Source organism: Planococcus citri, chromosome 3, assembly GCF_950023065.1.
Source record: "Planococcus citri chromosome 3, ihPlaCitr1.1, whole genome shotgun sequence".
Lineage (NCBI taxonomy): Eukaryota > Metazoa > Arthropoda > Insecta > Hemiptera > Pseudococcidae > Planococcus > Planococcus citri.
Genome location: NC_088679.1, coordinates 69,046,952 through 69,060,954, shown reverse-complemented (window position 1 = coordinate 69,060,954; position 14,003 = coordinate 69,046,952). Strand labels below are relative to the sequence as shown.

The following is a 14,003-nucleotide window of genomic DNA, read 5'->3' as shown; positions in this document are numbered from 1 at the left end:
GTTTCATTTTTTTTACCCAAGAAATGCAAAAAAATCTCATTTTTCGAGAAAAAAATTGGAAAAATGCTGTGTTTTGCTAAAATTGTCAAATTCTCGCTTTTCAGCTTGACAATATAGCTAAACATTTTCACTTTTTAGTTTTTTTCAAGAATTAGATGAGCTAAAAATTGCCAAAAATGAAAAGTATAGGTAGCTTTTTGCCAAGTAAGTATGTCTCGTTTTTGAACACTTTTTGGATTTTAATCACAAATTTTTAAAATCTTCTGCCAAAATCCATGTAACAAAGGCTTTATTCTAAAACATAAAACAGTTTTACTTTGTAGTTTACATAGTTTACATAGTTTACATAGTCTACAATGCCTACATGTAAACTATCGTTGTCTACAGTAACGTTGTTTACACGTAGACAACGCGTGTAAAGTAGACTATATAGTCTACTTGCCAACCCTGGATTAGGCTGAAGACCAGACCAAGTTGGAGCAGTTAACAAAAATTTTGATAAGCATTCCTTACGAAACTCTGATTTCGTGTTAATTTTTCAGATTTTATTTTGTTTAATGTCGTTTTGTCATTTTCATCTTATAATAATTATAATTAATTTTAAAAATAATTAGGTGAATAAATTTTAATTTTAATAATTAATTTTTTATTATTAATTTTAATTTTAATTTTATTTTTTAAGATTTTAAGTTAAATATTAAACTATATATAATAATTTTCAAAATTTTTCCTTCAAATTAAGAATATTTTTCATTGAATAATATAGTAAGTATGTACTATTGTTATAGTATCTTGTGACTGTGACTTGAAAAATAATTTAAACAAGCGAGGTCCGTGGACCTGGCAAGAGTGTTCCCCAGATTTGGATAAAAAAATCCTCTTTTTTTCAAGAAATTTTTATATAACCAAAGTGATTAATTTTTTTCAAATTAAAATTAAAGTAAAAAAACTAATGGAAAACAATTGGGTGACAGATAATGGATAAATTTTCACTCGTCCAAGAAAAGTGCTCTAAAAATCAAATAATCGTCTTATTTTGTAGATATCCGTCCAAAAGACGTATATTTTGGATTTTTTGCAAATGCACAAAAGGGAGGGGAAAGGTTGAAGCATAAAACCGGCAATTTTCAAAATGACTCAAACCCAAAATTTTCGTACCGATTGGTAGGGAGTGCTGCCTTCACTTCGCGAGTACCTATATGAGTTTACTTCAGCTCACAATAATGGCGCTCTAATCCTCCTTAGAAGTGATTTTTGGAGCAAATTTTGCACAGAAATGGTTACGCAGACTTCATCAAGTGCGCTAGACTCAAAACAATTCACGTCCATAGCATAAAAGAGAGTTCATTCCACGTCAATTGAATCAAAGTTTCCAAAGCGCAATTGAATTTTAAAGTCGAAATTTCAAGCGAAAATGAATTGTTTTCTAACCATACGACCAATAAAAGCGAGTTAAAATATCGCGAGAAATTCAAATATAATTCGACGAAATTATGTTTTGAGCGGTTTTGAACAATTTTTAGCCCAAAATTGAGTCATGATTTTTTTATTTTCGAAAACATTCCATCCGAGTTGAAATTTTGTGAGAGATTCGAATATTTCGACTAAAATAGTTTAAGAGCTATTTTGAAGGAGTTCTAGCCCGAAAATGAGTCATGATTTTCGGAATAAATTTGAAAAAGTCTCATGAGAAAATCAAATTGAATTAAAATTTTGCCAGAAATTCAAATACTTCAACGAAAATACTTTTTCAGCATTAAAAAAAAAAATTGAACCCAAAATTGGGTCATCATTCTTTAGGAAGTATTGAAAAAGATGTCATGTAACTGTAACCTATCAAAATGGGCTGAAATTTTGCGAAAAATTCAAATATTCGGATATTTTTGAAAAGGTCGTGTTTTTTCTGTTCTAGCCTCTAACCAACCTAGGTATTCGAAGAAAAGATACCTCACTCCCATCGATCTATAAAACTGTTGTGGTAAAAATCCAAGACCACTTTTAGGATTCTACTGAATGGTTGGGAATTTGTACTGCTACATTCCAAAACAATTCCCCAGTTTCATTTTTAAAACACGAATTTATCCAAATAAGCGATTGACTTTTCAACCACTCGGTGTAGCCTTAAAAAAGGCATTGGATTTTGACGGAAATAGCTCAGATCGACACAAAATCTCAAATACTTTCATTTGGCACTGGACCACTTTCGCCAAAACAGGTTAGGTAGTGATAGGAGCGAAAACCCCACGATTCGCGAAAATTACTCTGAGGCCTTATGTTTCCCCTCCGGGGAAACCTTGAAAGCTAAAATTTTCTGTGGGTAACTTTCAACTCAAAGTGAATTGTGAAGATCTTTGCTGAATTTGGTAGAAATCCGCTGAATTTTTTTTGGGGGGGAGGGGGATCCTCCTTAACATAGATACTGACGCAAGACAGTCTAAATTATTCCCGATTTTTTTTTAATGCAGTAAGTTAATAAAGTACTTTCCTATAGTGGTAGAAAACTTTTTCGCATCAGCGAAAAAAGGCGCCCAACGTTCAAAATTCTGCTCATGAACTTTATTTTTCAATGAACGAGGTTTTTGACATAGTTTTGACTTCCAAGTTGAACAGTATAGAATTTTCAAAATTAATGACTTTTCTTCAAGAACACCAAAGGAGATTAAAGTTCAATATGAAACTAGCCGGTCTTCAGACCAAATCCACCCACCAAAACTGGAGGAAAGGGTTGCGGCATTGGAGAAAAAGTTTCGTCGATTGAATACAAAGTGTCAGTGTCTCAAATTGGAAAAGGCTATAATCAGGACAAAATATAATAAAACCGAACATACTCTATTGCGCTTCGAAATCGGAGAAGTTTGGCGTCGTTTAAAGAAATTTTTTATAAAGAAAACGCATCAAGAGAATTAACAAATAATAGAAAGGGAACAGTAAGATTAAATTTTTATTCGAGCTACTTATTTTTATTTTCAAAAAAAACGATAGAACTTCATTCGAATCACAACCAGTGTAATAAGTACAGATCTAGTTTCATCCATACCCAATTCTGGGCTAAAAATTCTTCAAATTTGTTTAAAACACATGTTCGTGCAACTTTTGAAGTTCTTGCAAAATTTCACCCATTTTGATAAGTCACGTGACCCTTCTTCTAAAATCCAGAAAATCGCGAACCAATTTATTTTGGACTCGAATGTGTTCAAAAATCAGAAAAATCATGACTCAATCAATTCTGACTTCAGGAGCCGCAAGGGCTAAAATAACCGAGAGTGACTACATTACCAAGAGCTCGAGATCTAGCAAGGTAGTGAAGAAGGTAATCTTCGCGATCCTGGTCCGGACCCAGGATCGCGGTATTTCTCACGTAACCTTGTATTCCCACCTTCAAACCAGTTATTATATAAATAACTACCCTAGAGTAAGTTACATTAGTAACCACCACAGGTGGTTAAGGCATGTCTGCTCATCACAATTTTTTGCATTTTTTACTACTTTTTTTTAGGTATGCCACGAAGTAAAGCATCAAAAAATGTAAATCGGTACACATTGCTTCAGAAAATTTACCACCAGCACAAATTAGTTTCATTTTTTGACTTTTGAACTTTCAAAAATTCAAATTTGACCCATTTTTTATGAAAAACTCAAAATTTGATGAAATTGAGATATAAAAACCTCAAATAGTGTTTTTGAAGTCTGGAATCGATAAGCAATAGTTTTGAATCGTTAATCAGGAGCTTCCAAAAAAATGTTAGTGAAAAAGTTATTGCGTTTCACAGTGCATTATGCGGTGTTCCCTGGTACATTACCCCAATGTACCACGGAACAAAAATTTTCAATTTTTTGAATGCAAATTGTGGCCATAGTATGTTATGAATAGAATTTTCTATACGCGTAATTTATTCCTTTTTAAACGCTCTTTCACATGGGCTAAACAGAAATTACTAAAATTTTGAATTCTCAACGCTGGATGCAAAAAACGAAAAATCGTTCCGTGGTACAACACCTTCCCCTACCTACTACTTACCTCACTTCCCCCTCCAAAAAAATATAGAAAAAAGAAAACAGAATTCATTTTCATCTACGTAGTTTTTTGAGGAAGGAGGGAGAGGTGCAGGTAGATGAAAAAAATCACTGGCACTACATATGTATGTACATTGTACATTAGGGTTGTGGATCGCAAAAAATGAAAAAATGGAGGAATTTCGATCAGATTCAGTGAAGATATTCATTTTGAATAAAGAAAGTCATTGAGGAAAAATTTTAGCTCCCAATGGATCGTCAAAAAAATAAGTCGATAAAATTTCGACCGAATTCAGCAGAGATTTTCATTTTGGCTACTCAAAAAATTTCCTAGCTCCGGAAGTGTCCCTAGAAGGGAAATCTCTGGGCCCGGATACTTTCGAAAAAGTCGTGTTTTTTCTGTTCTAGCCTCTAACCAACCTGTTCGAGGAAAAAAAACACTCACGCATTAAGCGTGAGAATACCGACTTTTCTCTAAATAAAAATATTTTACAAACGAATTGATTCGTTTTTTTTTTAAACACTTGTACAGCAATTGATTTGTTTACAATCGAATAGAATCATTTACAAACGATCGGGGATTGAACAAATTGATTCATTTCTAGGTGAATCACTCGCGAACGAGTTAATCAATAGTTACTGAATCATTCGCGAACGAATTGATTCGTATAAGTGACTCGTTCGCGAACGAATCGATTCATTTACTCAATTTTTGAGGAATCATTCGCGAACGAATTGATTCGTATGAGTGACTCGTTCACGAACGAATCGATTCATTCACTCAATTTTTAATATATCATTCGCGAACGAATAGATTCGTATAAGTGACTCGTTCGCGAACGAATCGATTCATTCACTCCATTTTTGGTGAATCATTCACGAACGAATTGAATTATTTTTTGTGAATTATTCGCGAACGAATCAATTCATATGATTAATTTTTGGTAAATCATTCACGAACGAATTTATCAATTGTTAGTAAATCATTCGCGAACGAATATAGTTGATAAATTAGTCGCGAATGACTCGATTCATTGAATTATTTTTCGTGAATCATTCGCGAACGACTCGATTTATTCAATTTATTTTCGTTGAATTGTTCACGAACGAATTGACGGGTCTGTTAATCAATTGCCAATGAATCATTCATGTATTAATTTTTCATGAATCATTCGCGAACGAATCGAATTATTCGATTGATTTTTGGTAAATTATACAGGAACGAATTCGAAATAAGAAAATCGATAAATTTCAACATTTTCTGTCAAAAATCCATTTAATTAATTTTTGGTTAATTATTCGCGAATATATCGAGTAATTATCGAGTCCAAAATTGATCCGCGTACATTCGAAATAAAAAAATCGATAAATTCCAACATTTTCTGTCAAAAATCGTTAAAAAAATTTTTAAAAAAATTTGCTCCTGGGGTAAGATTTGAACCGTGTACCACTCGCTCACCAAGCCAACTCCTTCGCCACAGGTCCACCGTTGTACTTTTCCAAAATGCAATTTTAAAAGGTATACATGTTGACTACCTATTTGAAATAAGAAATTCGATAAATTTTCATTTCTATTTTCGTGAAATTGATCGATAAACGTATCGTTTAAACGTACATTGTATCAATAAAAATATCCTCGATTTTTTGTCGAACTCGAATTTCCAAAAATTCATCCGCGAATATTCGAATTTCGAAATAATACGAAAATCGATAATTTTATTTGATAAAATGGCACATTGAAAAAATCATCAACTTTAAAAATTAATTACTCCAGAACAGCTTAACCGATTTTGATGAAATTTAAATTTTCACCCGTTGGATACTTGCCTAACATTTTGTCATCATCAGCATGTTTCAAAAGTTCGCAGCTTCAGCGTTTATCGAGCGACAAAATTTGCGGGGTGACTTTGCACAAAATTCATTAAAAATGAAATTTCTCAGGAACGGCTGAACCGATTTTGATCAAATTTATAATCTAATAACAAGGTTACAAGCCCGATTTTTTGACATAACCATCATGCTCCAAAAGTTCAAAGTTTTCGAGGTTATTGAACTTTAAACTTTTTTTTCACAATTTTTCAAAATTCAATATCTAGAAAACGGCTGAACCAATTTTGATGAAACTTTGCATACAACTAGGCCTTTACCGTCCCTACAAACCAAAATTATCACCACGATCCAAAAGTTTACAGCTTTTGAGTTATATCGAAAAAACCAAAAAAAACTTATATATATATATATATATATATATATATATATATATTTGCTAGCGACCAGACATGTCAACTATGCTTGGCATATATGCAGAAAAGTGAACAAAATTTTAAAATTGGTATAATTTCTGTTCTAAATAACTTATTAAAATTTTATTTGCAGATTCAGTCTAATATTAAAAAAATCTATGTTTTGAAAAAAGTAATCAGATTTTTACACTAAATTTTGAAGAAAATTTTTGAAAATGGAGTCGAAGTAATTTGAATTTTGAGAAAGTTAAGACACCAAAAGAAAGCTTAAACAGCATAAAAATTTTTGATGTTTTAAAATTTTCCATAGGCCAATAAAATACTGAAAAATTTTAAGTCAAATTTGTTGTCGTGTACACTCAGGATTGATGTATTTGCATACATCTCCACCAGCACATCACATTCTACTCACTACAAATTGACTGTAGACCCTGCGTTCGTCCTCGCGCCTTGATTTCTAAGCCATGCGCCCTCTGGTGGAAGTTTCTGAAAACTCATAGTTGACTTGTATAGTAAAATTAACCCATGACTTGTCAACTATAGTTGAGAAGTTGGTCAGTCCACTTGTATAGTAAAATTAACCCATTCAATAGTTGACATGTCTGGATACTAATACCTATATATATAAACCTTATATAAGGAAACCTGAATTTTCGGGAATGGTCGTATCGTGATCCCAGACCCTCAAAACGTAAAGAAAAGTCACTCCCCGACCCAACTTCCACCATCGCAACAAATACAGTACTCCACTTTTCTTAAGAAAAGTCGGTAAACTACCTCACTCCCAAATGAAAGTATTTGAGATTTTGCATCGGTCTATGATACTGTCGTGCTAAAAATCCAATAAGACCACTTTTAGGGTTCTACACTGAGCGTTTGGAAATTTGTACCGCTATACGTTCCAAAATATTTCCCCAATTTCAGGACGAGATAATATTTTTCAATATTCTAACGTAATTGATACGAAACATTTGCGAAAAAAAATTTTCAAAACACGGATTTATTCAAAAATAAGCGATTGGCAAATTTTCAGCCACTCAGTATAGCCCTCAAAGTGGTATTGGATTTTGACGGAAATGGCTCAGATCGACGCAGAATCTCAAATACTTTTATTTAGGACTGGGCTACTTTCCCCAAAACAGGTTGGGTAGTGACAGAAGCAAAAAAACCACGATTTGCGGAAATGACTCTGAGGCTTCATATTTCCCCTCCGGAGAAACCTTTATAAAACCAAAATTTTCTGTTGGTAACTTTCAATTCAAAATGAACTGTGAAGATCTTTGCTGAATTTGGTAGAAATCCGCTGAAATTGGGGGGGGGGGGGGGGTGTCGATCCTCTCTAACATATGGTACTAATACAAGAGAATGTAAAAGTAAATTATTATTCCCGATTTTTTTTTAATGCAGTAAGTTAATGAAGTACTTTCCTATAGTAGTAGAAAACTTTTTCGCATCAGTGAAAAAAGGCGCCCAACATTCAAAATTCTGCTCATGAACTTTATTTTTCAACGAGCGAGGTTTTTTACATAGTTTTGACTTCCAAGTTGAACAGCATAAAATGTTCAAAATTAATGACTTTTCTTTAAGAACACTGAAGGAAATTAATGTTCAATATGAAACTAGCCGCGGTCTTCAGACCAAATCCACCCACCAAAACTGGAGGAAAGGGTTGCAGCATTGGAGAAAAGAGTTCGTCTATTGAATACAAAGTGCCAATGTTTGAAACTAGAAAACACTATAATCAGAACAACATATAATCGCTGATTGCAAGAGAGTTTTTGCGTTTGCGCTCACCATATTGGTTGATTCTTTCACTACATATTATCACGCACTTTTGATAATTAATTTAAATGTCTATTTTTTTTCAAAAATTGGTCAAAAGTTTTAATTTGTTGTCAAAAATTGACCAAAATTGAAAATTAAAAAAAAAATCTTTTCAATTAAAATTCACCACGTTGTTGAAAAAAAAATGAAAGTAATTCGCCAAAGTTATAAATCTATAATTTCAGTTTTGGCTTATTACATACTTCCTCACCGTTTCATCTTCATTTTTATATCAATATGTATTATCAATTTATCAACAATAAAATTTTGAATTTAAATCGGAATTTAGAAACAAATAAACGAAGCTAATTATTTTTGCATATTGCTTAGCATTTTCGACCAATAAAAGCGAGTTAAAATACCGCGAGATATTCAAATATTTCGACGAAATTGTGTTTTGAGCTCTTTTAAAGAATTTTAAGCCCAAAATTGGGCCATAATTTTTTTCATTTTTGAAAAAATTCCATCCGAGTTGAAATTTTGTAGTTACTTAAGTGATTCGAATATTTTAACAAAAATAGTTCATGAGCTATTATGAAGGATTTTTAGCCAAAAAATGAGTCATGATTTTGATCTACAATTCTCCGCTTCCCTCTTCCATTATAGCTTGAAAGTTTCAAAATTTTGAAGCAAACATATTTTCGAAAAAACAATACGTACCATCTCATTCCCTAAAATTCAATTCGTTCGAAATTTAGTTTTTTTTTTTAGAAATGTGGAGAGAGGAGTAATTTACCTGAAAAATCCCATTTTTCAATTTTTTGCGTTTGAAGAAGATTGATAATTTCACTAATTTTCGATTAATCTATGTACCTATCTCACTCCCCCACCAAAAAAATAAGAAAAAAGAAAACAGAATTAATTTTCATTTAGTTTTTTTAGGAAGGAGGGAGAGGTGTGGGTAGATGAAAAAAACCCTCCAAGGTTACGTTGAAAACTAAAATTTTCTGTGAGTAACTTTCAACTCAAACTGAACTGTGAAGGTCTCTGCTGGATTTGGTATGAAATACGCTGAATGTTTGAGGAGGGGAGCGATCCACCCTAATGTGTATGTATATTTCAACGATATAGCGCAAGGAGAAACGCAATGAAACTCCCCTCTTCTCCGAAAAAAAGATGTGAGAGCATCGACCTTTTATTCTCCAATAAAAGATCGATGCACAGTGACTCGGATTGCGAAAAAAGGCGCGCATGGCGTTTTACAGCAAAACTATGAGCATATCTAAAGTTGAAAGTAGTGATTCCATAGTAATTTTCAACGAGGAATTCGAATCCGATGTCCTTTTTTTTCGCCAGACCCCTTGGGGGGTGGTACCAAAATCAAATTTTGTAAAAATGAAAAAAAAATCGAGTGACGTGTCAAAATGTTGGTTTTTTGGGTCGAGAAACACGAATCTGAGGTCCTTTTTTACCTCGGACCCTTTGGGGGCCCTTGGGGAGGGGCTACCGAAATCAAATTTTCAAAAATGAAGAAAATCGAGTGATATGTCAAAATGTAGGTTTTTTGGGTCGAGAAACACGAATCTGAGGTCCTTTTTTGCCTCGGACCCTTTGGGGGCCCTTGGGAAGGTGCTACCGAAACCAAATTTTGTAAAACTGAAAAAAATCGAGTGATAGGTCAAAATGTAGGTTTTTTGGGTCGAGAAACACGAATCTGAAGTCCTTTTTTTCATTCAGCCCCTAGAGAAGGTGTTACCGAAATTAAATTTTGAAAAAAATCACAAAAATTTGAGTGGATTATCAAAATTTAGATTTTTTTGGTTGAGGGTTTTTATTAGTCAGTTTTTCAATCATTCGACCCGATATCTTCGTTTATTTTGTATCATTACTAGAAGATCCGCGCTTAGTCGCACCGTAAGGAACACACACCCAAATTCTACACTTTTTAACACACATTTTCCCGCAATCGCGATTTTGAAGGGAGTTGAATGAAAAAACTTATGCCATATTACATTACAATTATTTCGCGTTAATTTAGTTAAAATGTAGTCGCGTTTGAGACGAGATATCTCAAGAATGGTAGCACCTCTCCAAGGGCCCCCTAGGGGTCTGAGGGAAGAAAGGACCTCAGATTCGTGTTCCTCGGCCCAAAAAACCTATATTTTGACATATCACTCGATTTTTTTCATTTTTACAAAATTTGATTTTAGTAGCACCTCCCCATGAGGTCTGAGGAAAAAAAGGACCTCAGATTCGTGTTTCTCGATCCAAAAAACCTACATTTTGACATATCACTCGATTTTTTTTTCATTTTTACAAAATTTGATTTTGGTACCACCCCCCAAGGGGTCTGGCGAAAAACAAGGACATCGGATTCGAATTCCACGTTGAAAAATACTACGGGATCACTACTTTCAACTTTTGATATGGTCATAGTTTTGCTGTAAAACGCCATGCGCGCCTTTTTTTGCAATCCTGAGTCACTGTGCGATGTACATATGAGAGACGCGAATAGGTTATAACTTTTTTTTAATGCAGTAAGTTAATAAAGTACTTTCCTGTTATGGTATTGCAAATTTTTTAGCATTACAGAAAAAAGGCTCAACGTTCGAATTTCGAAACTCTTGCTTATGAATTTGATTTTTCAACGAGCGAGGTTTTTGGCGTTATTTTGACTTCCAAGTTGAATTGTAAAATCTTCAAAATTAATGATTTTTCTTCAAGGAGACTGAAGACGTCTCCAAGTGATTCAAATTCATCTAATAAGTATGAACGTTCAGAGACAGTTTAGGCGTGAGAAATGAGAGACATTCGATTTTCAAAATTCCCAGAACGTTTACCCCTCCTCCTTACTCATCAACTAGCTTCACATCATTGCATAGATAGGTACAGTATCCTCTAATGAACCATTGCCACTTTGAAAAGTGGAGGTTTTTAAACATCATACGATCTGCTCACTAAGCAGCAGCCAAAAACCAGAATAGTCGTGAGTATACCTTTCCTAACATTTACCTACAAAAATCCAACTGAATTTTTTGCTGCCTCAAATATTTCAGTCAACTGAACACGTTTTGACTGTTGGACTGCTTCGAACATCGCAGCTTGTCCAAAAAGACAATTCGACTATCTTAATTTGAAGTAAGTAAGTAATCCCATAAAATTCATCAACATTACATCTTTCTCAATTTTCACCACTACTGCGATCATTACACAGCCTAGCCTAGCCTATATACCTACTTAGCTAGAAAACTCATCAAGTGAAAAATTCCAACGCTTATACATTCGCTATCTATAGAAACTTCTGATTAAAAAGACATAGGTATTTTTCCTTTCCTCTCGTCATCGACTGAAATTGAAACCAAAGCGAGAATATCGTTCAGCGAATTATTACGCGATCAGCGAATAAAACGAACTTTCATTTTATACGCTACTTCTGCTTATTCTTCCTTCATTTCCTTATCAGAGCTTGAGCAGGAGATGCGAGGGGGAGGGAGGAGGTATTCTTATAGTTTACGCGAATATCATTCGAGTAGAATTGCTGCATTCTTGATACCTACGTGAAAATTACTTCGATTCGAATTGTATCGAAGTTTTCCTCCGACGAATTTAGATGTTTTCTAGCGATAAAACTTGCAAAATCTCGTTGAATACGCGAGTCTTTTTCTTCTCTTCTTTTTTTCAATTAGAAAATTCTTGCAGTATTTTTTCGTATTTGCCATCTTTTTTTTTTCGCTCTTCGAGTCAGTATTTAAGAGTACATATAATTTCCTTTATTTTAAAACATTTCGTTGTAAAAATGCATTTGGGCTCGATTTTCAAAATTTCAAAAATTCTGACGAGTCTCACCTGTATTACTATTTATGAAAATTTGGGTTTTTGAGGTCGCTGATTTTAATTTTTATCATTTTATTTCACCCTTGGAGTCTGAATTGATTAAAATCAGCGATCTCAAAAACTCATTTTTCTAGTCCCCGTCATAATTTTTGAAATTTTGAAGAATAAGTTACCCGGACAAGGTTGAATTACTGTTTGGTGCAAAATCAAGCGAAAAATTGTACGTATATAGATACCTAATCAACGACCTCAAAAACTGATTTTCGATTTTCGAACCCATTGTCAAAATTTTTGATACTTCAACATAATAATGAGCCATATACCTACCAATCAAGTTTTGCTGAAGTCAGGGTCTACTGATTACAAGAGAGATTTCCCTTACCTTTCCCTAATTTCACCAACGACGAGTGAAGATGCATATTTTGCAAATTTTCAGTCTCATTAAAATGTACGAATCTTAATAAAAATATGCAGGTGTTCATATAGGGTTCCCTGTTTTCAAAAATGTACACATCTGCGTACAAAATTATCATCACATTCATCACGAAGATTACATGGCAAGATTGAATTTTTATTTAAGTATGTTATTTTAACTTTAATAAAACAGTAACACTTTGAATCGCAACTGGTGTACCTTGTTCCATTCATAAATTTTTTCAAATTTATTGAAATTTATAAGGTTGTAGCAAGAAAGTGGTGCGGTGCACAATAATCTCGATTCTCGAATAAAGCAAGGAAAATTTGAAATGTTTTCATCAACATTTCTCCACCTCCTTCTCCCATTATAACTTAAAAGTTCGAAAATTTCGAATCACACATCCTGAAATTCATAAATTCATTCGCACTTTGTTTTTTATGTAAAGAGAGGAGTAATTTACCTAAAGGAAAAATTTTATTATTCAATTTTTCAGTTTTGAAGAAGACTGATGATATTAATGTTTACTATCTAGCAAGGTATATATTTTTTTGAAGAAGGAGGGAGAGGTGTGGATAGATGAAAAATTCACTGGCATTACATTAGGGTCGTGGATCGAAAAAAAAGGAAAAAAATGGAGGATTTTTAAAATCAAATCTAGCGAAGATCTTCATCTTAAATAAAAAGTCATTAAGGAAAAAATTTAGCTCCCAATGGATCGCCAAAAAAAATAATTCGATAAAATGAAATTCAGCAGAGATTTTCATTTTGGGTACTCAGAAAATTTCCTAGCTCTGGAGGTGTCCCTATAGGGGAGATCTGCTTACTAAGCAGCAGCCAAAAACCAGAATAGTCGTGAGTATACCTTTCCTATCATTTACCTACAAAAATCCAACTGAATTTTTTGTTGCCTCAAATATTTCAGTCAACTGAACACGTTTTGACCGTTGGACTGCAGACAATAGACGTCCTCGATTTTCATTTTCTCAATTTATTGACAATATTGCAGCACAAAACACAGACTTTTAATATTAGGTAACAATAATGTAGGTACATATCACGAACATAGAAAAAATCAAGTAAGTATTGTATAAAAGCTACATTCTGGCTCCACTTCGGAAATAAATTGCGCTGGATGTCCAAAATTTATGTCAAAATATCAAACAAACTTTCATTTCAATTTGACAAAAATCGAAAAAAATCGCCTGTGAAAATTATATTCTGACCTCCGATTCCAAAATACTCACGCTGAGGGTTCAAAATTCACGTCGAAATTTCAAACCTTTCATATCTCAATTTGATGAAAAATGAAAAACCAAGGTATAAAAACTACATTCTAGTCCTCATTTCCAAAATAATTTCTGTGAGGTTCCAAAATCTTGTGCAAAAAGACAATTCGACTATCTTAATTTGAAGTAAGTAAGTAATCCCATAAAATTCATCAACATTACATCTTTCTCAATTTTCACCACTACTGCGATCATTACACAGCATAGCCTAGCCTATATAGTACTTACCTAGCTAGAAAACTCATCAAGGTGAAAAATTCCAACGCTTATACTCGTACATTCGCTATCTATAGAAACTTCTGATTAAAAAGACATATTTTTTCTTTCCTCTCGTCATCGTCTGAAATTGAAACCGAAGCGTGAATATCGTTCAGCGAATTATTACGCGATCAGCAAATGAAACGAACTTTCATTTTATACGCTGCTTATTCTTCCTTCATTTCC

The 14,003-nt window shown here is 33.4% G+C and overlaps 1 protein-coding gene across 2 annotated transcripts in view; it reads right to left on the bottom strand.

Annotated features, from left to right (window-relative positions):
* Positions 1-14,003, bottom strand: part of APP-BP1 (Nedd8-activating enzyme E1 regulatory subunit APP-BP1) — a 323,180-nt gene that overhangs the window by 55,671 nt on the left and 253,506 nt on the right. The gene's annotated exons all lie outside the window — the stretch shown is intronic.